At 45.3% G+C, this 12,774-nt stretch overlaps 1 long non-coding RNA gene across 1 annotated transcript in view; it reads right to left on the bottom strand.

Moving 5' to 3' along the window:
* Positions 1 to 5,815: 5,815 nt before the first annotated feature.
* LOC141091403 (uncharacterized) overlaps positions 5,816 to 12,774 on the bottom strand; it is a 29,170-nt gene continuing 22,211 nt past the window's right edge. The window contains exons 2-3 of the long non-coding RNA XR_012232505.1: positions 8,045 to 8,243; positions 5,816 to 7,957 (exon numbers count right to left, since the gene is read on the bottom strand). This is a non-coding gene — a long non-coding RNA (uncharacterized lncRNA). The remainder of the gene's footprint in view (positions 7,958 to 8,044; positions 8,244 to 12,774) is intronic.

Genomic DNA, 12,774 nt, shown 5'->3' with positions numbered 1-12,774 from the left:
TCCAATTTCTTCTGAGGAGGTAAGATCAGTCATTAAATCTTCAAAACTGCATAAAGCCCCTGGCCCGGATGGATTCTCGGTAGAGTTTTATAAACTGTTACAACCCTTAATTACTCCACACCTCACTTCTCTTTTTAACCATAATTTGGACTCGGGTTCTCTGCCGGATCGATTTAATGAAGCCTGTCTGTCATTACTACTAAAACCGGGCAAAGATCTGCTTCTCCCTGCCTCGTACCGCCCGATTTCCCTTTTTAAATGTTGATTTTAAATTGCTCACCAAAATCATGGCTAATAGATTACAGTCTATGCTTCCTGATATTCTTACTTCATCTCAAATGGGCTTTGTCCATGGTCGGTCTATCACTTACAATATCAGGACGGCGTTAGCGGCCATCACACATAGTTATCAGGCTAAGGCCAAGCAGAATATACTGGCCAGCCTCGACGCTGATAAGGCTTTTGACCGTGTGTCCTGGTCTCATCTTATCAGAACTCTGAAGTATAGACTGTTTGGCTTTACCTTTTTTAACTTTACACGCACAATTTACACTAACTCCCAATCTTCGATTTGGCTTAATGGTATCCAGTCAACCCCTTTTTCCATCTTCAGGGGGACGATGCAGGGCTGTCCTCTGTCACCTTTGTTGTTTAATATTGCCCTTGATCCCTTAGTAAGATATCTGGAGAAGATCCCTTCCTTTAGGGGCGTAGGGGTCGGTCACCATACACTTAAAACGTTGGCATTTGCTGATGATATCTTACTCATGATATCCAATCCTAAGGAATCCATTTCCTCTATAATGGATGCCTTTAATGAATTTGGAGCAGTTTCGGGATTTCGTATAAACTTTAATAAATCTCATGTTTTAGCTATTTTTAAAACTGCTCAGGTGGCCGTTCCCGTTTCCCTTTCAGTGGAGAAATTCTTTACCTTATCTTGGCGTTGACCTACCATCAAATCCTCATGATATCTATAAATTAAATGTTCAGCCTCTTATTTCTGTAGTTATACAAGAAATTCAATCCTGGAAATCCCTTAAATTATCCTTTGCAGGTAAAGCCCATCTAATTAAAATGATCTCTTTCCCTAAAATACTCTTTCCTTTACAGACACTCCCGGTTCTACTTTCTAAAGCTGATGATAGGCTACTGACACGAGCCTTCCGCCAATTTATTTGGGGCTCAGAAGGGGGCTCTAGAATTAGTGTTTTTAAGCTACAGCAAACCAAATCTTTGGGTGGACTTAATGTCCCAAATTTACGCCTCTACAGTATAGAAGCTGCTTTTCGCCATTCCCTTGATTGGGCATACCTATCTGTCTCCCCGGAGTGGGCCATATCTAATATTCTCACACAGGACCAGTTGGTGAGGCTTTCTGTCCAGCAGTGCCACATCTTGTTCATATGGGCAGCAGCCACACGTAAAAGCATTCTCCATTTGTGGGCACAGGATGTAACATCTTCTTTAAGCCTAATTACTATAAAAGTAACATCTATTCAAAATGGATTGGATAGAGGCCTTACTTAATAAAGAAAAAGATACTGAACGCTTTTTTTTCCCATGGTCCTCTTTTATCAATACTCAGACATCTTCCACTTGCCAGGCGATACATAGTTGTTTCCAGCTCACCAACTGGTATATGAGAGAGCAGCTTGCTGGTAATATCCCTGTTAGACTGGATTGAAATTGTGTTACGAAGTTATGGAGTTTGCCCGAGTGAGTGGGGGGAGGAGGGGGAGGGGTGTGTTAGGCTGTGTGCACACGGTGCGGTTTCTGCTGCGTTTCCGCAGCGGTTTTGCCCCTGCGGAAACGCAGCAGTTCCGCTGACCAAGTACAGTACAATGAAACCCTATGGGGTTTCAAAAACGCTGTGCTGACGGTGCGTTTTTTTCCGCGCGGTTTTGCTGCGGTTTACAAACCGCAGCATGTCAATTGTTTGTGCGGATTCCGCAGCGGTTTCATACCTCTACCATAGTAGAGGTGTGAAACCGCAGGGCAAAACCGCAGACCAAAACGCAGGAAAACCACAGGTCACTTTACCTGCGGTTTTACCTGCGTTTCCGCGCGGTAAAAACCGCAGCGGAATCCGCAACGTGTGCACATAGCCTTATAGTTGAAAAAATGCCGTCGAATGTTAATAACATTGCATAAATGTTCTCCTGTTATGTTATTGGACATTATATGTATACTTTGTATTACACTCAATAAAGACGGTTTAAAAAAAAAAAGAAAAAGAAACATAGCCTATAAGGGGCAGCACGCAACCCTGATGTGTGCCCAGGCTATTGCTAACAGGCATTAGATATTTAAGGCACCCTCTGCTGTAGGTAGGTGTCTGAGAAACTTCAGTTCCTAGTCTGTGTCTTCACCTACTAGTCCATTGTCCGCTTCCCATCATGCTATCCTGTACCTGTACACTGACCCTGAACCTCTTCTCTCTGATCCAGCCATCCTGTCCAACAGACCCTGTACCCATGCTGTCTGCACCAGTCATTTCATCTGAACCTGAACCCATTCTGTCCGAACCAATTCTGGCATTCACACTACTAGTGATTTTGTTCCTGTCCTGCCTGGCACTCTGAGTCAGTAGCTGCATCTCTGACCCCTGGGGTAAGCTGCTGCGGTACCAGGTACTGCCTTAGGAGTGGTACCTGGCAACCACCTGCAGCTCAAGTCTAACCACATCATCAGTGGCTCATGTGAAAAACCAGGTGGTCGCCTAGTTACACTTTTCCAGGTTAAAACTCATCCGTGGCGCAATGGGCCTACACTCACCAGTGTGACATTATGAAATTGGAATAGCATTACTGCTATATATAAAATATGTTAAAAAAAATGGTGGTAGTTAGTGCACAATTTGGGTAATTTGTGAGAGCCCATCAGCCATGGCAAGGCGTTTCCATTTGATGGGAACCTAACGCTTAGGCTGATTACCAAGGTACACTATTGCAGCCATGGTTTAGTGTTGTGTGTTATTCTGTAGGGTGAATATTAGATAAATGCTTGATTTGCTTCAAAAAGCTAGTGTACTCATACAAGAAACTCCTAAGCAAGTTATGCACATAAAGTAAGGCTGGATGAAAAGAGGTCTATTTCTTGTAAATTTAGTGCTGTTATCAGACAAGAAGTACAGCTATCACTATCTACAGTAAACCTGCTTCCAAGTTCAAGCTGTCGTCCTTAAAAAAAGGAAAAAAAGAGGATACAAAATATTATTTCTCTCCTTTTTATTGATGAATGTATGAAACAGAATCTCAAAGTCATCTGAAGGTAGAGGAAAAGACTGAACCAAGAACCATTCAGGAAGAAATGTTTTATGAGCTCAGATTTTGTAAAAGAATGGTCTTTACTATAAGGTTAGGAGGTTGATTCTGGATAAGGCTAGGTTCACATTTGCCATTGAGTCCGCAGCGTAACATCCGCATTCCCAAACGCATGCAAATGCATGTTTACGCAGCGTTTTTTATCCGCATCATCTTACGCATGACGCCAAAAACGCAGCGTTTACATGCTTGTATATGCGTTTTTGCATGCGTTTGCGTTTATGTGCATGCATTAGAAATTTTTAATTTTTCCAGTAGCTTTTACTTGACATCAGACACCCAGTAGACGTGTCTCATGGGATTTATATATATACTAGATTATGGCCCGATGCGATAGCATCACACCTCTTGCCATGTTAACCCTCAACACACACACTCCTCAACACACACTCATCTCACCTTTCACCATCTCCACTCGCATCCACTCACTCTTTCACTCCACATACGACCCTTTCTCTCTCTCGCGAGATTTCGCCGACGCCATCTTTTTGGATCCCGAGTCGTCCACGCCAGCGACATGTTCTTGCGGCGACGCCATCTTGAATATCGCGGGATTTCACAAAATCTAAGATGGCGTCGCCGCAAGAACATGTCGCGGCCTGGAGAACGTCTGGATCCAGGATCGCGGCGGCGGAGGAAGATGTCGGGCAGCGACGATGACGGTGTGAGTATGAGAAACGGAGTGAGAGAAAGGAACATATGTGGAGTGAAAGAGTGAGTGGACGTGAGTGGAGGTGAAAGGTGAGAGGCGTGTGTGTTGAGGCGGTGTGGTGTGTTGAGGGTTAACACGTGCGTGTGTGTGTGGTGACGTCACCGGTTACAACTGGACGGAAGTTGTTACAACCGGAAGCTGCTTAGGGCATTTATTATATATATATGAGACACACTGCACTGAAGAAATCTTCGTCTTTGGCTGCTGTATCTACCTGCAAGATGGATCTTGACCTGGACACTTTCCGAGAAGATCTGCATTTACAATAGAAGTTGGCTGCTCTCTTTGCTTGTCAGGAACACAGAAAAAGAGAAAGACTGAGAAGACGTCCTCGTCGCTATAGGCAACATCCCATCATCGAACCTACCTCCTTGTACACCGAGCTGCATCAAAACCCGGAGAAGTTTTTTGACTACGCGAGGATGTCGCAACAGAGCTTCCATGAGTTGCTGATACACGTCCAAGGATCCAGCGCCAGGCAGGACGCACAGCTTCAGAAAGCAATTCCTGCTGAGGAACGTCTCTTGGTCACCCTGAGATACGTAGTGTTGAACACTATCCCTAACCCTAAGCAGTGTACTGATTTTTTTTTTTTTTATTCCTGCAGATTCTTGGCTACTGGATAGACATTGTCCTGATTACATTTCCAATTCCGGATTGGCTTATCAACCCTCTCAGGGATTATTGTAGACACTTGTTGTGCTTTAGTTGGCATTCTGCAGAAAGAATTCCTCCCCCAATCCACAAGTGAACTCTGGATTGAAAATGCTTCCAAATTCCAGGAAATTTGCACTTTTCCTAATTGTGTGGGGGCTGTGGACGGCAAACACATTAGGATTATGAAATCAGCTGTAAGTGGAACAGAGTACTTCAATTATAAAAAATATTTTTCCATAGTACTAATGGCTATTGCGGATGCCGATTGTAAATTTGTTGCCGTGGACATTGGCACTTTCGGACGAGGCAATGACTCGCAAATGTTTAAAAACTCAGACATGGGCCAACGTCTGTTTGGGAATGATTTTAATTTTCCACCGCCATGACCTCTGCCCAACACTGATGGACTGCCAATGCCTTTTGTTGTTGGTGATGAGGCCTTCCAAATGTGTGCCAACCTCATTAAACCATACTCTAGTAGATACTTAAACCACACCAAAAAAAAAAAAATGTACAACTACAGACTGACAAGGGCACGAAGAACCGTGGATTGTGCATTTGGATTGGTGGTATCGAAATGGCGCATTTTGTGCACATCCATTAACCTAAAAATTGACACTAGTCATGAGGTTGTGAAAACGTGTTCTTCTGCACAACCACATAATGTTAAAAGAGCGACCAAGCTCACAACCTGAGGAACCTGTTACATTGCATGATTACCAATTTCACCCTCTTAAAACCACTGTTGAAGTTGCCCAGATGAGGGATAAGTTTGCCACTTACTTTTGTTTCAGATAATGGACGTGTGGCCTAGCAAGACGAAATGATTTAAGCTGCTAAGCTAAATGTACCTGTTATGTTTTGGACCTGTTATGTACCTGTAAGGTCAAATATTAAATACCTGTTACGTTTAAATATACCTGTGATGGTAAAATGTACATGTAATAATTTACCCTTAATGTTTCCTGATTTAAATATAAAATACCTTCCCTCCCCAAAAAAGTGTCTGTGTTGTACTTTACCTAAAAAAACAAGTGTGTTTGTGTCTGCGGTGTCGCAAGTGCATTTGTGTCATCGTCGGTGCATAAAGATAAAGACAAACAAATAAGGTATAGTGGTAACAAAATACAACAACTTTTTTATTTTCAACATTTTTAACAAAAAAAAAAAAGTGTTCAGGTTGGGGTGATTTATTTTTTTTGACGGGGTTTACGTGAGGGTGAAATTTGTAGGACCTTGAGGGTGTGGAGCTGTGAGGATTGGGTGGTAGTTGATGAGGATGGGGTTACAGGGGAAGGGGCAACCAATTGAAGGATTGGATCAGGGATGGCAGTGGAGGCATTGGGGATAGATGACAAACTGGAATCATGGGAATCGGAAGGAACAGACACAAGGGAAGGTAGTGACAAATCGATAGGTGAGGGTGGAGGTGGTGGGTTCAAGGTGGGTAGATTTCTGTGGCTCCTGGTTTTGGTCCTGTTGCCAAGATTTATTTTTTTTTTGATCTTGCTTTTCTTGGCTGAGTGGGAGTGCTGGGTTCTGTAGCAGTCATTGGGCCTGTTGCTGGACTGGGCCGCATTAGGGGTGCTGATGTGGGCAGGGGTGATGTAGTGGGCAGGGGTGGTGGACTGTGCAGGGGTAGTGGACTGGACAGCATCGCTGATCCTGATGACTGCAGGGTTGCTGTAGTCTGGAGCATGGTGGATGCTTCTGGATGCAGGGTTGAAGGACTTGATATCGTTGTCACTCGGTGAACTGGAGGTGTTGGCAGATAGTTCGGTGCTGTGGGAGCGGGATAGTACATTTGCTGCTAGTAGTATCCTCCGGCCTCTTGACTGTACGATTGTGACTGCTGCTGCTGTAAGTTGTGGCTGTAAGCAACCTGGCAGACTTGCATGACGGACAGCTGGAGTTGAAGTGTAAGGTTTTCAGACACCCTCCACCCAACTGCAGAAAAAAAATGTTGCGCCGGTCTATTAAGGTCGGCTTCCAGGCGGTCTAGGCGATTGCTTACTTCCTTGAACCCACTCTTCACTCTGTGAGCAATCAACCTAACCCCAACCTGGAAGACCGAGCTTAATTGAAGAAACTCTGGCATGCCTGACCTCTCCCAGGCCCTATGCCACTGACGAGAAGACCCAGCAAAAGCAGAGGTAGAGGGCTGGGAGAGGGGAAAACCTGATGGCCTGGCTGCCTCTTCCCCAGCCTGTGCAGCCTGCAAGGTTGCTCCATCGCTGGTGGATGACTGGGACTGCATCTGTTCAGTGGTTAGGTAGATGAGGGGCCGCTTCAACCGAGGAGACTCCGGGTTGTGTTGTGCTGCTCCAGGTTCTCTGTGGTGGAAAAAATAAAACAGTCAAAAGAAAAAAATGATGACCACTATGTCCGCTAGGGGGCGCTGTGTGGGTGTCCCAGGACGGGCCTACAGTCATATCCATTGTGGTAATGGGTATAGGATGCTGAAGGATCGTTATGTATCTCAAGGTAGGTGGCCTTGAGATGAAGGCTTGCTTATGTGCTGATCAGCAGAGGCACTGCTGAGCTGTTGTTACACTGTGTCAGCGAGAGCTATCTACAAATCCACCCAGGGGTGTGTTTAAGAGTGTCATAATAAAGTATATGTGTATGAATGCTTGAAGGACCTGTGATGAGGTCATAGTCATGTGACCTGCTGGGCGTGGCTACAGACCATATAAGGTAACCAGAGTAGGTCACATGAGTGAGAGCGCATGGATCTGATTGGGCCGTGTGGAAGGTCCCGGCAGGCCTATGTGGAGGAAGGTTTGCTACCTTCCTAAAGACCACGTGCTGAGGCTGCTGATTCGGTGAGGCCTGTGGATATTGGCTGTATGTGAGGATGGATAAGCCTCCTGTGTATGCTGAGGCTCCGGGACTGAGTCTGAAATCATGGACACTTATGCTTGCTTTTGCCTGAGCTAAAGGCTATTCCTTATGTTTTGTGCTGGTTTATGGGTTATGGTTCAACTTTTAAATGAACGCGCCTCCGACTCCCGTGGCTCCTGAGCAAATTGAATCCCTACTATATATATATATATATACATATATATATACACACACACACACACATACATACACACACACACTTATGTTCGCTGAGCAAGCGCAGGCCTCAGAAAAGCATGTTGCCGCTGGTATTTGTATTTTCTGAACCTTGCAGCAGAACCACTTCGAACCCGAAGCTCCTCTCTCATGTTCTTGTTGAAGCGGTCCATCGAGCGCCAACAGATTTTGGTTTGCTTCACTGTGAAGGGGAAAAAAAAAAAAAAAGAAAACAAAGCACATCCATTTATAGGTTCACTGCCGGTCCAGACCACATTGCAATACTTACCAAAATCTGTTCTGGCATGCGGCGTGGCACGGTCCCAACCAGGCAGCAGTGATGTTGCCACTTGTTCCCAGAGCCGTCGAATGACAACATTGTCGGAGTGCTGATGGTCACAGGTGTCCCACAACAGTACTTGCTCTTGCACTAGGTGGATGAGTAGTTCATTATCTATATCTAGTGTGGCTTCTTCCCATTGTGAAACCTATAAATAAAATAGAAAAAAAGAATTTTAATTAAAACTGAAAACACATACCACAACTCATCATGCTCCGATACGGCAGATAAATAGCGGTATAGTACAATGAAAAATACCTCACTTTTTACATCTCATGACGAGGCCCATCTATTTCTCCATACAGAATCATTGGTCCCATATAATGTTTGAAACAGTATATGATGAGCTCCACATAATGCTACAGTATATGTTGGTCCCCATGGATGAAGCTCCACTCTCTTATGGGCCCAAATAATGCTCCAAACATAATGGGCCCCATTTCTAATGCTCTAGTGTATAATGGGCCCTGTAAATGCTGCTCCAGTGTCTGATGTCCACCTTTGGAATGTTCCAGTGTATGGTGGGCCCCATCTATCATTCTCCAGAGTATAGTGCTCCCCAAAAATTGCTGTCCCAACATTGAAAACAATCAAATAAGTCTCCTCGCTAGGGAATCCCTGTACTTGTCTGGACAGGTGCTGTAGCTTGCTTAACAGCTCGCCAGCCGTTCTCACGCCCAGTATGGATTGCACGTGATTGCACAAAGGTTAGAAATGGTACCGTATCCCTGGATAACATGTATGGATAGCGTACACATTCAAAATATATGTCTATACAGCATGAGGCAGGCTCAGACGGTGTTAGGCCCAGTATGGATTGCACGTCATTGCACAAAGGTTAGAAAGGGTACCGTATCCCTGGATAACATGTATGGATAGCGTACACATTCAAAATATATGTCTATACAGCATGAGGCAGGCTCAGACGGTGTTAGGCCCAGTATGGATTGCACGTGATTGCACAAAGGTTAGAAAGGGTACCGTATCCCCGGATAACATGTATGGATAGCGTACACATTCAAAATATATGTCTATACAGCATGAGGCAGGCTCAAACGGTGTTAGGCCCAGTATGGATTGCACGTCATTGCACAAAGGTTAGAAAGGGTACCGTATCCCTGGATAACATGTATGGATAGCGTACACATTCAAAATATATGGCTATACAGCATGAGGCAGGCTCAGACGGTGTTAGGCCCAGTATGGATTGCATGTGATTGCACAAAGGTTAGAAAGGGTACCGTATCTCTGGATAACATGTATGGATAGCGTACACATTCAAAATATATGTCTATACAGCATGAGGCAGGCTCAGACGGTGTTAGGCCCAGTATGGATTGCACGTGATTGCACAAAGGTTAGAAAGGGTACCGTATCCCTGGATAACATGTATGGATAGCGTACACATTCAAAATATATGTCTATACAGCATGAGGCAGGCTCAGACGGTGTTAGGCCCAGTATGGATTGCACGTCATTGCACAAAGGTTAGAAAGGGTACCGTATCCCTGGATAACATGTATGGATAGCGTACACATTCAAAATATATGTCTATACAGCATGAGGCAGGCTCAGACGGTGTTAGGCCCAGTATGGATTGCACGTGATTGCACAAAGGTTAGAAAGGGTACCATATCCCCGGATAACATGTATGGATAGCGTACACATTCAAAATATATGTCTATACAGCATGAGGCAGGCTCAGATGGTGTTAGGCCCAGTATGGATTGCACGTCATTGCACAAAGGTTAGAAAGGGTACAGTATCCCTGGATAACATGTATGGATAGCGTACACATTCAAAATATATGTCTATACAGCATGAGGCAGGCTCAGACGGTGTTAGGCCCAGTATGGATTGCACGTCATTGCACAAAGGTTAGAAAGGGTACCGTATCCCTGGATAACATGTATGGATAGCGTACACATTCAAAATATATGTCTATACAGCATGAGGCAGGCTCAGACGGTGTTAGGCCCAGTATGGATTGCACGTGATTGCACAAAGGTTAGAAAGAGTACCGTATCCCCGGATAACATGTATGGATAGCGTACACATTCAAAATATATGTCTATACAGCATGAGGCAGGCTCAGACGGTGTTAGGCCCAGTATGGATTGCACGTCATTGCACAAAGGTTAGAAAGGGTACCGTATCCCTGGATAACATGTATGGATAGCGTACACATTCAAAATATATGTCTATACAGCATGAGGCAGGCTCAGACGGTGTTAGGCCCAGTATGGATTGCACGTCATTGCACAAAGGTTAGAAAGGGTACCGTATCCCTGGATAACATGTATGGATAGCGTACACATTCAAAATATATGTCTATACAGCATGAGGCAGACTCAGACGGTGTTAGGCCCTGTATGGATTGCATGTGATTGCACAAAGGTTAGAAAGGGTACCGTATCCCCGGATAACATGTATGGATAGCGTACACATTCAAAATATATGTCTATACAGCATGAGGCAGGCTCAGACGGTGTTAGGCCCAGTATGGATTGCACGTCATTGCACAAAGGTTAGAAAGGGTACCGTATCCCTGGATAACATGTATGGATAGCGTACACATTCAAAATATATGTCTATACAGCATGAGGCAGGCTCAGACGGTGTTAGGCCCAGTATGGATTGCACGTCATTGCACAAAGGTTAGAAAGGGTACCGTATCCCTGGATAACATGTATGGATAGCGTACACATTCAAAATATATGTCTATACAGCATGAGGCAGGCTCAGACGGTGTTAGGCCCAGTATGGATTGCACGTCATTGCACAAAGGTTAGAAAGGGTACCGTATCCCTGGATAACATGTATGGATAGCGTACACATTCAAAATATATGTCTATACAGCATGAGGCAGGCTCAGACGGTGTTAGGCCCAGTATGGATTGCACGTGATTGCACAAAGGTTAGAAAGGGTACCGTATCCCCGGATAACATGTATGGATAGCGTACACATTCAAAATATATGTCTATACAGCATGAGGCAGGCTCAGACGGTGTTAGGCCCAGTATGGATTGCACGTCATTGCACAAAGGTTAGAAAGGGTACCGTATCCCCGGATAACATGTATGGATAGCGTACACATTCAAAATATATGTCTATACAGCATGAGGCAGGCTCAGACGGTGTTAGGCCCAGTATGGATTTCACGTGATTGCACAAAGGTTAGAAAGGGTACCGTATCCCTGGATAACATGTATGGATAGCGTACACATTCAAAATATATGTCTATACAGCATGAGGCAGGCTCAGACGGTGTTAGGCCCAGTATGGATTGCACGTCATTGCACAAAGGTTAGAAAGGGTACCGTATCCCTGGATAACATGTATGGATAGCGTACACATTCAAAATATATGTCTATACAGCATGAGGCAGGCTCAGACAGTGTTAGGCCCAGTATGGATTGCACGTCATTGCACAAAGGTTAGAAAGGGTACCGTATCCCTGGATAACATGTATGGATAGCGTACACATTCAAAATATATGTCTCAGGAGGCAGGCTCAGACGGTGTCAGGCACAGTATGGATTTGACGGCCCAGATTACACAGCGGAGTTGCAGGGAGAGGTAAAGATTGCAAATGCTGGGGCCCTGCCCAAGCAAGGGGGGCCCACTCGTGGGCGTCAGTACTGGCACTGGGCCCCTCATAGTACAGCGGTGTGTCTGACGGCGGGTGTGCACCACCACCGTCAGAGACACTTGATTGCACTATGAGGGACCCTGTGCCAGTGCCCGCGCCCAAGAGTCGGCCTACCCACCTGTCCAGGGCAACGGCACTCGCACGGTGTCGTGCGCTAGGTGGTTACCCCGGCCATGGGGGGGGAGGCAGCACAGTTAGGGAGTTTTAGAAAGTGGCATATGTTGATGTTGGACATTCAGCTGATGTAAAAGGCGAAATAGGTGAAGTACCAGGAAGAGGTGGACCAAAGCAAGCCATTTTTCTGTCACCCTATGTGTCATCAGGGGAAGGTGGGACAAAATCCTTGGAAACCCATGCGTGGTTCATTTTAATGAAGGTTAGATCATCCACATTTTGGGTTGACAGACGGGTCCTTTTTTCTGTCAGGATTGATCCAGCTGCACTGAAGACTCTTTCCGATAGCACACTTGCAGCTGGGCAAGCGAGCTCCTGTAAGGCATATTGGGCCAATTCAGGCCAGGTGTCCAGTTTAGCGGCCCAATAGTCAAAGGGGAATGACCTGTGTGGGAGAACATCAATATGGGAGGAAAAGTAGTTTGTAACCATAGTTGACAACTGCTGTCTCCTGTCACTTTCCATCGATGCAGTATTACCAGTTGTGTGAGCGGTATTTGAAAAATCAGTCCACAACATTGTCATGAAACCCCTGTCTCCAACGCCACTTCTGCTGTGTGCACCACGAACACCTCTGCCAAGCTGCCCCCGGCCCGTACGGCTCGTGTGAGAACCATCACCGCTGCTGTGTGCTGGGAATGCCTCAAGCAACCGATTTACCAGAGTTGCTTGTTTATTAGCCAATATTAGGTCAAGGTTCTCCTGTGGCATGATGTTTTGTAATTTGCCTTTATAGCGTGGATCCAGGATGCTGGCCAACCAGTAGTCGTCATCGTTCATCATTTTGGCAATGCGGGGGTCCCTTTTTAGGATCCGCAAGGCATAATCTGACATGTGGGCCAATGTTCCCGG

The sequence above is a fragment of the Dendrobates tinctorius genome, unplaced genomic scaffold, assembly GCF_039654945.1.
Source record: "Dendrobates tinctorius isolate UK_male_01 unplaced genomic scaffold, ASM3965494v1 ptg000051l, whole genome shotgun sequence".
In the NCBI taxonomy this organism is placed as follows: Eukaryota; Metazoa; Chordata; class Amphibia; order Anura; family Dendrobatidae; genus Dendrobates; species Dendrobates tinctorius.
The sequence above is the reverse complement of the archived record's forward strand: the minus strand, read 5'-3'. Positions and strand labels throughout refer to the sequence as shown.